The sequence below is a fragment of the Eretmochelys imbricata genome, chromosome 7, assembly GCF_965152235.1.
Source record: "Eretmochelys imbricata isolate rEreImb1 chromosome 7, rEreImb1.hap1, whole genome shotgun sequence".
NCBI lineage: Eukaryota > Metazoa > Chordata > Testudines > Cheloniidae > Eretmochelys > Eretmochelys imbricata.
Window position 1 is genome coordinate 71,904,538 of NC_135578.1, and position 16,059 is coordinate 71,920,596.

General features: G+C 41.9%; 1 protein-coding gene across 3 annotated transcripts in view; it reads right to left on the reverse strand.

The window, feature by feature from the left end:
- OGDHL (oxoglutarate dehydrogenase L) overlaps window positions 1-16,059 on the reverse strand; it is a 97,932-nt gene that overhangs the window by 19,383 nt on the left and 62,490 nt on the right. The gene's annotated exons all lie outside the window — the stretch shown is intronic.

Sequence of the window (16,059 nt, forward strand, 5' to 3'; positions counted from 1 at the left end):
CAAATGTAAACATAGATTCTGAATACAGACCCAAGGGCTGAGTTTTACCCAGGTATTCAGAAAGATCATGGTTAAGTGCAGTGGGAAGCACACAAACTGACAGCAATCTGATTTTCCGTATAAATTACATTTTACACACTGTGCAATGTAACAGGCCAGAATGCTTGTTGCCTTTTCCTAAAACCTGTCATGTTCCAGACCCAAACGTATCCTCGCAACAGGCTATGTGGTCATCGCTTAGATGCAGAACAAATGCCTGCTCTTGTTGGAAGAGATCTGTGGCAGTGCTGTAAAGCCCCAATTCTACTGCAGGGACTGGGGTGATAATGACTGGCAAAGACAAAAAACAAACAAAAAGTTATTAGAATACAAACCAGCTACTGTAATTCACACTCAGCAGCTGTGCTAAGACACATTAATTGCAAACTGCTAGAGTATTTACATCTGCTACAGGGCTTTATTGTGCAGCTTTAAAATGCAAGATTTCAAGCAGAGTCAGAGTTCGTGAAAATACAGTTAAATACAAGGCATGTAATAATAATCTCCTTGTAATGACCTATCTTAACTTCAAGATATTTTCCCCTACTTATGTCCCACAGTTAATGGCTTATTTGTGAAAATCCACTCCTCCAAAATTCCAATGCTCCCACTTACATGGGTCATAAAACTAGTGAGAGCATAAATACTCCTACAGCAATGAAGAATGACGCCACATAGGCTAAATTGCAATACAAGGTGAAGTCAGTGGTCATGACGGACAGACCACTCTGCTTAGTCAAAGGGTAAAATTGCACTTTTAAAGCACAGTTCCACAGTACAGAGGGTGTGAAGCTGCAACGCCCCAGAGGGAGCTACTGGAGGCACTGTACCACAGCTTCTTCAGAGACCCCAGAAAGCGTGGGCCCGAGACTCTTTTGCTGCATCCTTTGATGGGGGCAGTATGTGCTCTCGCCTGGGTAGATCCAGCTCTCCTCCATGTGTAAAGGGATAGGAAGCCAATGGCAACTCTGTATCCCTGTTATCTTTAGGCAGACTAGTATCACAGGCAGTGCTAGCCTCAGGAGTGCAAGCACTAGATTAATGGCTGGGTCCCATGCAAAGGTTCAAGGCTCTGTGTGCCCTCTGCTCCCATTCACACCTGCAGACAGGCCAGGTACAACTTGACTCCAAGTTATTTTCAATGATTTCGCATTTAACTGTACTTGTGTAGCACTTGCCCACTGGCAGCCAACTATGAAAACCAACTGCATCTTAAAATACCGAACACTTACAGAATGAAACCATTAAAACCAAGAAGTTAAATTCTACCCTCTGTTTCACCACTGCAAAGCTGGGTCACTCCAGTGGGGCTACTATGGATTCACAGGGCTATGACTGACAGAGACTATGGTTCACTATGTTTAGAGAGGACATCTGTAAGAGTTGTTTGCTTATGCTGAAGTCATGCAGAGTCTAAGCATTTATCTTAAATAATGGTAGTGTAAGATGAGAGAGCCATCCCATCCAACACATACCAAATAGAGCAGCAAATTGGTATAGTCAGTCTCTACTGTCCACAGATTTTATTAGAAAATTCTCTGGATACGTACACTTACCATTGCTCAGAAACAAAGACCTGAGAAGAAACCAACTGAAAACATGACAACTTGGTCTGACTTCTGTTCCTTGTACAGACACACTCTCTCTCTGCAACCTAATTACCCTCAGAGACAAGGTGGGTGAGGTAATATCTTTTATTGGACCAACTTCTGTTGGAGACAGAGAGAAGCTTTCGAGCCCCTCAGAGTTCAGGTCACTGACCAAAGGAAAAATTCTGTGTAGCTCTAAAGCTTGTCTCTTTCACCAACAGAAGTTAGCCCAATAAAAGATACTACCTCACCCACCTTGTCTCTTTAATATCCTGGAACCAACACAGCTACACAATTCCACTGCATACCTAATTACATAGTGAGAGATTTGAAAAGTGAGAGTGCGTCTTTTTCCTGTGAGATCTGTCTATATTGATCCCCACTTTCTTGTTTGTTTATCAATAAAAAAAACACCCCCCACCCCCACCCCTTTTTTTTTTTTTTCCTCATTTCATCTCCTTTTGTCTTTTCCTAAGTTTGCTGCATGTTACACGGAGACCAACACAAAGGTTATTCTACAATGTAGCCTGCATGTGCCCAGCAGAAAGCTAGCACACCTGAAGTTACAGAAAACCTAAATTCATTCCCAAATCTGGGTCTTCCCCACTACCACCAGCTTCTACCATGTTACTAGTGCACAATCCCATTTAAAAAAACCAAAGTTGCAGAGCCAAACCAACTCACATTTGGAGGCTGTGTGTGTGTCTAAAACTGGTGTGTTAGTTTAGGCCCCTCTATACTTACAGTTGATCTAAAATATTGGACAAGAGTAAGTGATTGAACTGGTATAACTTTACATTTATGGGTTAGATTTTCAAAGGCACAAAAGGCAATTAGATGCCTAACTCCTGTTGATAGTCAATGGGCACTAGATGCCTAACTGCCCTTTGGCCTCTGAAAAATCTTCCCCTAAAAACACTGCACATGGGTAAAATCCAGGAGCAATTTTTCTTTAACAAGCAATATTAGCCAAGAAAGTGAGAGACCTATAGGGAAGACATGAAATAAACATACAAAGAAACCTCTGCAATCACGATTTCTCGCTATGATCAAACTTCTTATACCTTTAATTAGAAAAGTTTTAGGAACTCTGAAACTCATGCTGACTGATGGAGACCAACTTGGCATCTTGATATTCTCTGCACACAGTAGGCTACTGCTTCAAAACCCATCAGCAAGTGCTCAGTGATAGGCTTCATGTACTTGTCATTTGTGATTTACACCATGGTGACTGGAGGCCCTCCAGGATCATCTCTCCTATAGGAATTTATTGGATATGCAGATTGCTTCACAGAGTGCTGTGATATAGAAATCAGGCAAAGCATACCTACACCACTGCAGGGAGGAAAGGGGGTTTTAGCAGCACTAAAATGTTGAGTCTCTGATACTCTTCTGTGTCAAGAACTAGATTAGGATTTAAAATAAAATGAAACTGAAAACACTACAATTAAGAATAAAATGAGAGGCGCATGTTGCACTTATAATATAGGACTATTTAATTTTTAAAGACATCAGCACATGGCTATGAACTTGGCCCTGAAGGAACAATACAGGATTAACCTCCACTGAAACAAACCCTTTCCCTTTTGTTTAGCTTTTATTCTGTTTTTTTCATCTTACCATTTACATTACTCTGCATCAATTTCCTACTTCTCTTTTTTTAGATCATAAAGTCTTAGAGAAACCAAGGGACTGCAAGAATACATTAATGATATTACAGAAGCACCTAGAGGCCCAAACCAAGTTTGAGGTCCTATTGTGCTAGGCGCTGTACATACACATACTAAGAGACAATTCTTTTGTGAAAGAGTTTACAATCTAAATTGACAAAACAGACAAAGGATGGGAGTGGGGGATTCTCCACTTTGCAGATTGAGAACTGAGATCATACGGGGAAAAGATGATGAGATTTGCCCAAGATCACACAGGACATTTATGCTGAGTTGGGTTTTGAACCTAGATTACCTGAGTCCCAGCGTAGTGCTTTAACCACAAGAACATCCTCTTGCCATATATCACCTGATTTTTTGAAAGTTAGTTAGAAATGCATAAACCAAAGATATTTATGTCTAAACTTTTAATGGTCACTGCTGCAATCCGCAAGTCTGTCCTTCTACCTGGGATGAGCAGTATATACACTCTCCTGGAAGGCTGATGAATGTGTAGGACAACTTGACTATGTCAACGGGATGCGGGGGGGCGGGAGTGAGATCCTAAAAACGAATCCTTTAATACATGGATCTATATTGTTTGTATCCACTTTTGGAAAGTGACTTTTTATGCACAGTTCCTATGGAAATTCTATTCCAGATGTTTGGACCCAACTTGATGAAAGAAAGTTGATGAACCACTATGTCCCTGTGGTGCTGAACTCTGTGAACGGCCCATCCATGACTCCAACAGATGCTCCTTGTTCTCTTCTTGCCAAAAGAAGGCTAAAGGCTCAGAAGGACTGGCCTTTTCCCTTCAATTCAATCTCCTTGGATGGGCCTAGCTGCCCATCCTCACCCCCAACAATGCTATCTTCCAAAAGACATTTTAAACCTCAGCCCTCCTTTTCCGTGTGGTCTTGCTGTCTCTAAGAACATTCAAAGAGCGTAAAGCCTGTATAACTTCTTCACTGCAAGTTCCCAAAGGTATTTACAAAACAAATTTCCCCAGATAGGTTTGAATCCCATTCTAATTTTAAACAAACATTAAGAGACTATTTCTGCTGATTGGGTGACATGGTTGAGAACATATGCAATATGGCTAATTTGTTCAAGGCTTATTTGCACATATGCTGTGCTCTACTAGGACAGGGGTAGTCTAACTTTCAGAAGAGACATAAAACTGAAGTCCTGACCGCTTGTGGTCATCAACTTTTAATAAGCATAGGGAGCTTAACCCTGTCTCCTGACCAAAATTTTGACCCAGGTAATTAAGTTCTGTATACCAATATTATCTTGAAATTTCAAATGAATATGGTACTCTTCCTTGCTTCCTGTCCTAAACTGTTATTTAATGTAGCTGTGCACCACTAAACACTGTTATACTATACCCCAGAAGTGGCTGTGTTTAAGGGGAGGCTCAGATGATCCCAACACATATGTATCCTTTACCAGGCTCACCAGGGCATTGGGTGAGGCTTATTCATTTCAGGTTTGCGAAGTGCTTTGAGATCCTTAGATGAAAGGCAAGGTATAAGTGCAAGTTATTAGTTCTGTTCCTGTTCCATGTGCTCTCTCGATCATTCTTTTGTCATTATAGCAGGGATAGGGTGGTGTTAAGCAAAGTGTCAACTTGCACAACCCATTCTGTGTTTTCCCCCACAGCAGTTTGCGTGACTTGTCCCAAGAACTCGCATCTTTCAAGTAACAAAAGTAAGGCTGCAGCTTAATTCATATGATTTTCAAGTGTCCTAAGGCATGAAAATTAAAATAATCTAGCAAGTGTTTTTGAGATGGCCACAAATGACTTATTAGTCTGATGTCAGTAAGCGGAAAACCATAAGGAAAGACTTGCTGCTAGATTTAAAGAAATACACTGGGGACTGGTACTGGGATACACAAGCTCTCTTTTAAATCACTAACTTGAATACAGCCCAGAAAAGCCAGTGAGATCAACAACATCTATTTGGTTTCTGAACCATGGAAATACTGATGCTCAAGAGGTAGGGGAAGCCCCCTTATGCCCTCCAACAGTCCCACTATATGGTCTTGTAAGAACCTGGCCCTCAGTTTTTACATTGTATACCTAATTTCCTGCTGCAGTTTTAGTTGGATAATGATATTGGCTATCTCTTCATCTACTAAAAAAATGGTGCAGTGCCATATTCCAACACAGAGATAATGATCTCACCACGGATATGCAGCTCTCTCTACATAAACATAGGGATCATTCACAATGAAAGGTACTGTGGACTTTCAGACTACTATGCTGTAAAGGATTTTATAATTGTTCACTAGGAACAAAATGGTTCAGAAAGCCCTAAGCACCAGCCTTAATCCAAATGACAAAATGAATTCAAACCTTTAAGACTTCCAAAAAAGTTTAAAATCAATAGATTAATATTCTTCCTCACCTTTCCCCGTCAACCATAAAATCATACTGAATTCCATCTCCAGGCCTAAGAAGGTCCAGGAGTCTCTAGTGGTCTATATGTTGTCTTCAAATCTCATGTGTCTGGGAGTTTTGCCTTTTCCCAGCATAAGGCAATACAATCTACTCAGCACTGATGAAGCCTCAACAGAAGTAGTGTGTCCAATTCTGGGCTCCACTGTTTAGGAAAGATGTGGACAAATTGGAAAGAGTCCATAGGAGAGCAGAAAAAAGGTTTAGAAAACCTGACCAAAGAGGAAAGGTTAAAAACACTGGGCACGTTTAGTCTTTAGAAAAGAAGAATGAGAAGGAATATGATAAATCTTCAAATATGTTAAGGGCTGTTCTAAAAAGAGGACAGTCAGTGAGTGCTCTCCATGTCCACTGAAGGTAGGACAAGAAGTAATTGGCTTTATCTGAAGCAAGGGAGATTTAGGTTATATATTAGGAAAAACTTTCAAACTATAAGGATAACTAAGCAATGGAATAGGCTTCAAAGGGAGGTTGTGGAATCCTTGTCATTGGAGGTTTTAAAGAACAGGTTAGACAAACATCTTTCAGGGATGATTTAAGTATGCTTGGTCCTGCCTCAGTGAAGTGGGCTGGATTACATGACCTCTGAAGGTCTCTTCCAGCCCTAAGTTTCTATGATTCTATGACTCTGAGGCACCTGAGACTCTGGGAAAGTCTTAGAATCATGAAGCCAGTATCCAGCCAGAGCTCAACAGAGAGAACCATACTCCCATAAGGAGAATATCATCAATAAGAGGCCTGTGGAGGTTCAAGAGAATGAAGAAAGATGGAAGTATACGCAAAAAAACCAACACATTTAAAGTAACAAATGAATATGTATTAGTAGGCTGAGTGTGTATAAGGGGCCTGTAAATTATGTCTGCTCTCTTCCTCTATTAACATGTCTAGATAAACTGGTGAAACTATATTCTGGCCTTCTGCTCAATAAAGGGTTGCCAGGCGTCCTGTTTCAATCAGAATGCCTGGTTGAAAAGGGGCTGTTAAAAGTCCGGTTGGTGGTGCAGCAGGAGCCCGGGGCTTAGACAAGCTTCCTGCTGGTGCGAGGGCAGCCACAGCACGCGGAGCCTCACTGATGCACCTAGGGACTGCAGGGACCTGGTGGCCACTTCCTGGGAGCTGTGGTAAGCACTGCCAGGATTCCCCACCCCAACCCTCTGCCCCAGCCCAGAATCCCTTCTGGAGCCTAAACCCCGCAACCCCCCTCACATCCCAACCCCCTGCCCCAGCCCAGAGCCATTTCCTGAGCCCCAAATTCCTCATCCCCAGACCCACCCCAGAGCCCAAACCCCTAGCCAGAGCCCTCACCGCCTCCAAACCCCTCGGCCGCAGCCCCCTCCTGCACCGTAAACCTCTCATCCCCAGCCCCACCCCAGAGCCCGCACCTCCAGCCGGAGCCCTCACCCCCACACCTCAACCCCCTGTCCCAGCCCAGAGCCCTCTCCCGCACCCTGAACCCCTCGTTTCTGGCCGTACCCAGAGCCTGTCCCCTCAGCTCAGAGCCCATATTTCCCCCACACACCCTAATCCTCTGCCCCAGCCTGGAGCCCTCTCCCACACCCCAAATCCTTCATCCCCGGCCTCGCCGGAGCCCTCACCCCTACCCCAGCCCAGTGAAAGTGAGTGAGGATGGGGAAGAGTGAGTGTTGGAGGGAGAGGGGATGGAGTGGGCAGGAGCGGGGCCTCAGAGAAGGGGAGGGCAGGGGTGTTCGGTTTGTGTGATTACAAAGTTGGCAACCCTAGCTTAATACCTTCCCAGAGCAACTCAGTTATGCTTCCAGACTTCCCTATTGCTGAAACTGAATAACCTGCAGGTAAAATACTATCTTTATAAGACTAATTGAATTGCAATAATCCAGCTATAACTAAAACAATACACCCAGGTTAATAGAATGGTAATGCCTAGCTCTTATATGTGCTTTTCATCTTTAGATCTCAACGTCCTTTAAAAAGTTTAGTATTATTATCTCAATTAATGTACAGATGGGTACATGAGGCACAGAGAGGGAAGTTCTTTGCTTAAGCTCAAGCAGCAGACTAGTGAGAGCCAGGAATTGAACCCACACCTGCCACATCCCAGTCTAATGCCCTATCCACTAGGCTGCACTGTAACAAACAAAATCTAAAACAGTAGAAGAAGTGCTCCGAATACAACCCTTAAACGTACACATCCCTCTCACTTTGCATCTGAAAACAAATAGCTTTTTAAAATGCAAAGTAACTAGCCTGTTCTGGTTTTATCACTAAGGCAAATCAGTCTTGTCAGAATATCATTTTAGTGGAGCTATTATACCCCAGGTGCTCCTAACAGGGAAAGCAATAACTTGGCGCAGACCGCACAGCTCTGAACAGGTGCCAGCTCTCTGCTTCTTCACCTGCCAGGGAAACAATTTGTGGTATTGTCATGCAGGCTATTCAATCCATTCTTACTTAATGACCTCTAATCCACAGAAACTAAGGAAATTCCCAAAACGATTTGAGTTCTTGCATGTTTACACAGACACAAATTAAATCCACAATAACTCCTTTTTCCTTCATAGCCACACTGCAATATTAGAGACTTCCAGGACAACCACTCCAAAGCTTCTTGTTGAACAGTGGTTGTGCATGCAGTAGCGGTAATGGGAGAACAAAATAGGGTGACCACACTTCCCATTTTGGCTGGAACAGTCTTTTTTTTTTAAGCCCTGTCCTGGCCGTCCTGACTTTTTTGGCAAAAGTGCGCCTTTGTCCCATTTGCTCTTGCCAAAGGCCCACTTTGATCAAAAAATTGAGGAACATGGGTGTGGCTGGGATGAGTAGTGATGCCAGCCTTGCGTGAGGAGGGTGGGGGCAGGCAGGGCTCAGGCGAGCAGCAACTCCCAGTCTGGGAGGGGGGGGTGTCATAAATATAAAGGGAAGGGTAAACCCCTTTGAAATCCCTCCTGGCCAGGGGAAAGCTCCTCTCACCTGTAAAGGGTTAAGAAGCTAAAGGTAACCTCGCTGGCACCTGACCAAAATGACCAATGAGGAGACAAGATACTTTCAAAAGCTGGGAGGGGGGAGAGAAACAAAGGGTCTGTGTCTGTCTGTATGCTGGTCTTTGCCAGGGATAGACCAGGAATGGAGTCTTAGAACTTTTAGTAAGTAATCTAGCTAGGTATGTGTTAGATTATGATTTCTTTAAATGGCTGAGAAAAGAATTGTGCTGAATAGAATAACTATTTCTGTCTGTGTATCTTTTTTGTAACTTAAGGTTTTGCCTAGAGGGGTTCTCTATGTTTTTGAATCTAATTACCCTGTAAGATATGTACCATCTTGATTTTACAGGGGGGATTTCTTTATTTCTATTTACTTCTATTTTTATTAAAAGTCTTCTTGTAAGAAAACTGAATGCTTTTTAACTAACTTTACACCCGAGGTTTAGAAATAAACAAACAAAACTTGGCTGTAAAATTTTGCTGTGCTGGAATAGAATATCTCTCTGATAGTGATTGTCAGCCTACAGAAAAAGACAATTCCCTTGTCTCTGCTCTGGGCCCAAATTAAAGCAAAAAACCTCCAACTACTTGGAAACCTGCTTACCCAGCCCAAAGAAAAAGCAAATGGGTAGAACACACACCCCCTATTTACTTTTAGGAAGAAAAGAAAAAAAAACCTCTGGGTTGGAAGACTGTGAATTTCCCTGCAGGAGTTAAGTACCCTGCCTCCAGGCAAAGAAAACCTGCAATTCACAAAGATAATCCCCTTTTGTCTCTGCTTGGCCACAGTTTCAGCTTTCAGTTTCAGCTGCTTTCCAAAGGAAAAAAAAATTTCCTTTTTAAAATCTGTATTTCTAGTTCAAAAAATCTCAACTGGATCTCAAAATGATTTCAGGTTAATCCCACCGCTATGCCACCATGTCCAGGTTCCTCCCCCACTCTGAACTCTAGGGTACAGATGTGGGGACCTGCATGAAAAACCTCCTAAGCTTATCTTTACCAGCTTAGGTCAAAACTTCCCCAAGGTACAAAATATTCCCCCCCGTTGTCCTTGGACTGGCCGCTACCACCACCAAACTAATACTGGTTACTGGGGAAGAGCTGTTTGGACGCGTCCTTCCCCCCAAAATACTTCCCAAAACCTTGCACCCCACTTCCTGGACAAGGTTTGGTAAAAAGCCTCACCAATTTGCCTAGGTGACTACAGACCCAGACCCTTGGATCTTAAGAACAATGAACCATCCTCCCAACACTTGCACCCCCCCCTTTCCTGGGAAATGTTGGATAAAAAGCCTCACCAATTTGCATAGGTGACCACAGACCCAAACCCTTGGATCTGAGAACAATGAAAAAGCATTCAGTTTTCTTACAAGAAGACTTTTAATAAAAATAGAAGTAAATAGAAATAAAGAAATCCCCCCTGTAAAATCAAGATGGTACATATCTTACAGGGTAATTAGATTCAAAAACATAGAGAACCCCTCTAGGCAAAACCTTAAGTTACAAAAAAGATACACAGACAGAAATAGTTATTCTATCTTTTTTGTAACTTAAGGTTTTGCCTAGAGGGGTTCTCTATGTTTTTGAATCTAATTACCCTGTAAGATATCTACCATCTTGATTTTACAGGGGGGATTTCTTTATTTCTATTTACTTCTATTTTTATTAAAAGTCTTCTTGTAAGAAAACTGAATGCTTTTTCATTGTTCTCAGATCCAAGGGTTTGGGTCTGTGGTCACCTATGCAAATTGGTGAGGCTTTTTATCCAACATTTCCCAGGAAAGGGGGGGTGCAAGTGTTGGGAGGATGGTTCATTGTTCTTAAGATCCAAGGGTCTGGGTCTGTAGTCACCTAGGCAAATTGGTGAGGCTTTTTACCAAACCTTGTCCAGGAAGTGGGGTGCAAGGTTTTGGGAAGTATTTTGGGGGGAAGGACGCGTCCAAACAGCTCTTCCCCAGTAACCAGTATTAGTTTGGTGGTGGTAGCGGCCAGTCCAAGGACAACGGGGGGGAATATTTTGTACCTTGGGGAAGTTTTGACCTAAGCTGGTAAAGATAAGCTTAGGAGGTTTTTCATGCAGGTCCCCACATCTGTACCCTAGAGTTCAGAGTGGGGGAGGAACCTGGACATGGTGGCATAGCGGTGGGATTAACCTGAAATCATTTTGAGATCCAGTTGAGATTTTTTGAACTACAAATACAGATTTTAAAAAGGAAATTTTTTTTTCCTTTGGAAAGCAGCTAAAACTGAAAGCTGAAACTGTGGCCAAGCAGAGACAAAAGGGGATTATCTTTGTGAATTGCAGGTTTTCTTTGCCTGGAGGCAGGGTACTTAACTCCTGCAGGGAAATTCACAGTCTTCCAACCCAGAGGTTTTTTTTTCTTTTCTTCCTAAAAGTAAATAGGGGGTGTGTGTTCTACCCATTTGCTTTTTCTTTGGGCTGGGTAAGCAGGTTTCCAAGTAGTTGGAGGTTTTTTGCTTTAATTTGGGCCCAGAGCAGAGACAAGGGAATTGTCTTTTTCTGTAGGCTGACAATCACTATCAGAGAATAGATATTCTATTCCAGCACAGCAAAATTTTACAGCCAAGTTTTGTTTGTTTATTTCTAAACCTCGGGTGTAAAGTTAGTTAAAAAGCATTCAGTTTTCTTACAAGAAGACTTTTAATAAAAATAGAAGTAAATAGAAATAAAGAAATCCCCCCTGTAAAATCAAGATGGTACATATCTTACAGGGTAATTAGATTCAAAAACATAGAGAACCCCTCTAGGCAAAACCTTAAGTTACAAAAAAGATACACAGACAGAAATAGTTATTCTATTCAGCACAATTCTTTTCTAGCCATTTAAAGAAATCATAATCTAACACATACCTAGCTAGATTACTTACTAAAAGTTCTAAGACTCCATTCCTGGTCTATCCCTGGCAAAGACCAGCATACAGACAGACACAGACCCTTTGTTTCTCTCCCCCCTCCCAGCTTTTGAAAGTATCTTGTCTCCTCATTGGTCATTTTGGTCAGGTGCCAGCGAGGTTACCTTTAGCTTCTTAACCCTTTACAGGTGAGAGGAGCTTTCCCCTGGCCAGGAGGGATTTCAAAGGGGTTTACCCTTCCCTTTATATTTATGACAGGGGGGGGAGGAGGGGAGGGCGGCTCAGATAAGCAGCACCCCCTTGCCTCGCAAGGGGAGCGGGGATGGCACTCCGGTGAGTGACTTGGGTCAGTCCCCCACTCGGGGAGAGGGAGGGGCCTCAGGCTATCCCCACACAGTGTCCCATTTTCCCTTTGGGAAATATGGTCACCCTAGAACAAAAACTCTGCTCCTCCTTCCATCTGCCTCTCTTGAAGCAGCAAATCCTCAGACTGGGAAAGTCTGCATTTCCCCCCCTCTTTGTATTCAGAAGAGGATAGCCCAGAAAGCAGAAGTCACTAACTACTCTGCATAGAAAGCCCTCTTTCCCACCACTCTCTAATAATCAAACAAATACTGCAGAAATAACTGACACCCAACCAGCATCCTGCGTAAGTTAAACCAAAATAAGAGTTTCCACATAGGGATTTGTATCAGTTTAACACAGAGATTTAAGTTAAATTGAGGCAACTATCCCACGTAGGCAAAGCCTTGATTTAGAGGCACAAATACCATGATGATGAGCAAGATACAATATATCTGCTTTAAGATCTGCAGTCCTACTGCAACTTGTAAAGTGAGTAAATAATTGTATATGGACTAGAATAATTAATCCTGTGTCTGTGCAATTGTTGTTGGGTTTCTGTCCCATATATTGTCTTTGGCTATTAATGGTTTTTTTCTTTTGTTTTTACAGGAGTGATTTTACAAAACAGTTTTGTTTGAATATTAACCTTTAAAACAGACTCTTTAAAGTTTCAAAAACACATAAGATAACACTGAACAGTTCCTATTTCTAGCTCTATACAACTTGAACTGGAACAAGGTGTTGATTTCTCTCCTGAGGAAGAATCTATTCCTTGTGCACAAAGTTTTCTGAACACTTAGAAGCTATGACATTACATTAATAAACTATCCATTAAAAAAAAAAAAAATCTTTCCTTAAAAATGTTACTGGCAAAATGGATTAGAATGATAAAGAAGTTATGTTTGATCAAAGTTCTTAATAAAAGAGGTAAACATTCATTTGGAGCTCTCTCATCTGAAAACTATTTCTCTCTATAAATACATATTTGCAAAGGTAAACATGTCCAAGCGCCATGATATATGGTAAATGTTAACAAAATTAATTAAAGTCATTACAGCTAAAGAAAGAGGGAAAGGACTTTATTATATTAAAATTTTAACCCACTCACATACAAGATGGAATTTCTAATAAAAAATTTCTAATTACAAAAATCTGGTTTGTCACACTCACCCACTGTAAATTGCTCTGCCCGTTTTGTTTCCTTCATTATTGGAGACTGCCATAACTACGGCTTTTTAAAATTATGTTATTTTAAAATATCAATATTAGTAATATTAATTTGTGCTCATGTAGTACCCTTCATCCACACACATTTCAGAGGAATTGCAAAACAAATTTTTTTACTGCCCTTCTAAAATGTATAAAAAGAGTCCCATTATTGTTTCCTTGCCGCTGTCACACCCTGGAAACATCAGATTTGACAGGTCATATTATACAAGGCTGTACCTTGATCTGCCGGAGTGTCTCCATCTAGATGAGAGAAGACGCCATGCTAATTTAAAAAAATATTGCTTCAGTGTTCACTTTTTTCAAAAGCAGACATTTGGCTAAGTATTTGTGAATTCATTTAAAAACAAACAAACAAACAAAACCACTTCCCTAGTTACAGAACTTGAATTAGTGCACCATTTAAAAACGTACAGGATTAAAAAAAAAATAAATAGAGCAAAAATATAGGAGAGGATTGCAAAAAAAAAAAAAAATCTTATCCCATATGAAATTCTGCCCTCATGTCCATCTCAAGTAAGTATCAATATACCCATTTTTACAGAGAGACAAACTGAGGCATACAACACTGAAGTGTCCCATCACTGCTCACACACCAAGTCAGGGGAAGAACACAGAAGAGCCCAGGAACCCCCAGCTCCTAGGCCTGTGCTCTAACCACGCTGCCTTGTTCCATCTGAATTTTAACACTGTAGACCTAAATGACAAACACACATTAAAATACAATCCTCAAGATGTTTATACAGCCAAATATCCATGTAACAGATGATAATCTTATTATAAGCCACTGCTATCTATTAACTCTTCATTTTTTCCCTTTTGCTTTCATTTGAATTGTGAAATAGATATGTAATAGTTCTTCATTATTTATCCACAGAGCCAATAAAGCTTCTTGATATATTATTAAATGTATCAATTTTATTTTGTGCTTCACATATCATCCTCTTGCCACCTACAGCTTGTCTGAGTGAGGTCATCCATTCACCCCCAGCTGAAGGTGAAATGTCTGGCCAGTGCCGCAGTATCATTTGATTCACTATGATTAATGCAATTTTTAACAAAGATTTGTGATCTCAATTTATGTAGTAAATTTGGAATAGCACTCAATACACATAAGGTTGGAACAGGTTTTTATATCTATATTCCCAGGCATCCATGATTTTACTCATAGCACCGCCTCTCATCAAGTTGTTAATAAATTTGCAAAGCCACATTATATAGCTAAAATCCCTCTTTAGCAAGTGTATACCCTCAAAAGAACCCCACTGCTTTATGATGTAGAGATGGTGTATTTTCAAAGTGCTAATACATGAGAAGATGGAATATTCTGAACCATTTTAATTTCAGTTTGGACTCTGACAGCTTCACAATTCTTTTCCCCATAATCTTTGCTGATGAATTTCTGCATATGTTGCCCAACAGCCTTCTCCTAAAATAGATTTTAAATATAATGACTTCACCATTACCATTAGTCTTTAACAGAAAATTGTATAAGATAGATGCCTGGGGTGTTTCAGCTCTATGCTCCTTTAGTGATCAGTGTCAACTATTCTCTGGTAGGATTTCTGAATTTGCACCCGCTTTTTTCCTCCCCTCACACCATGCACAATTAGGTTTTAAGCAGCTGACAGGAACAGTGGTGAAGAAGAAGTGGAAGAAAGCATTTTTACAGCAGGTGTGTAATGATGCTACAGTTTGAGCAGACCTGCATGCATGATATTGTAGGCATGGTCGTCATCAGTCTCAACATTAAAAAACCCAACAAAACTTTTCCAGTCCATTTTACATATTTTAGTGTCATTTTTTTAAAAAATGACAATGGACCAAATCGTGATCCATCACAGAAGGGCAAAATTTGGATTAGGGTCTATATCGGGGTAGGCAAACTTTTTGGGGGTTGGGATACAGGAGTGGGCTCCGGCTAGGGGTGTGGGCTCTGGGAGGGGGCTGGGGATGAGGGGGTTGGGGTACAGGACGGTACTCCGGGATGGGACTGAGGTGTTTGGAGGGCAGAAGGGGGATCAGGGCTGGGGCAGGGGGTCAGGGGTGCAGGCTCTGTGCGGTGCTTACTTCAAGCAGCTCCCAGAAGCAGTGGCTTATCCCCACTCCAGCTCCTATGCGGAAGCACAGCCAGACAGGTCTGCGGGCTGCCCCGTCCACAGAAGCCGCCCCTCCAGCTTCCACTGGCTGCAGTTCCTGGCCAGTGGGAGCTGCAGGGGCCGCGTTTGGGGCGGGGGCAGGGTGTGGAGTCCCCTGGCTGCCCCTATGTGTAGGAGCCGGAGGTAGGAAATGCTGTTGTTTCTATAAGCCGCACGGAGCGGGGCAAGCCCCCGACCCACTCTCCGGCAGGAGCTCGAGGGCCAGATTAAAATGTCTGGTGGGCCAGATGCGGCCCTTAGGCTGAAGTTTGCCCACCTCTGGTCTACATAATAAGATTCCAGGATTGTCACTATCTGTGTCTCTAAAACCTAGAACGTCTGTTAGTGATGGAAATAGCTACAAGCATAGTTGAGAGCTCTTTTTGTTTAGAATATGACCCAGTTCAATAAATCACTGGATTTCAAAGTCCGTTACCATCCAGTTTATAAATTTTCAGCCATTCTGACTGTACCAATTACACCCATGAGGTGTACAGCCACAGCAAGGAATGCATGCCATACCAAGAGACCTAGACCCCAGTGATATCAGAAGTAACACAACCAATCACTACCCTTATTCTGCAGCTAATCTGCATGCAATGATTGCATTGGTTGTGGGAGAGAGAAAGCACAGATGGTGGATTACTACACCCACTGCCACACCAGTGCAATAGCAAGAGCTCTCAGCTATTAGTTGTAATAATAATTTTTAAAACCCCACCTTAATCAAGGAAGGACAAATGACAAACAAAATTACTAGAGTAAATTTGACAAACAA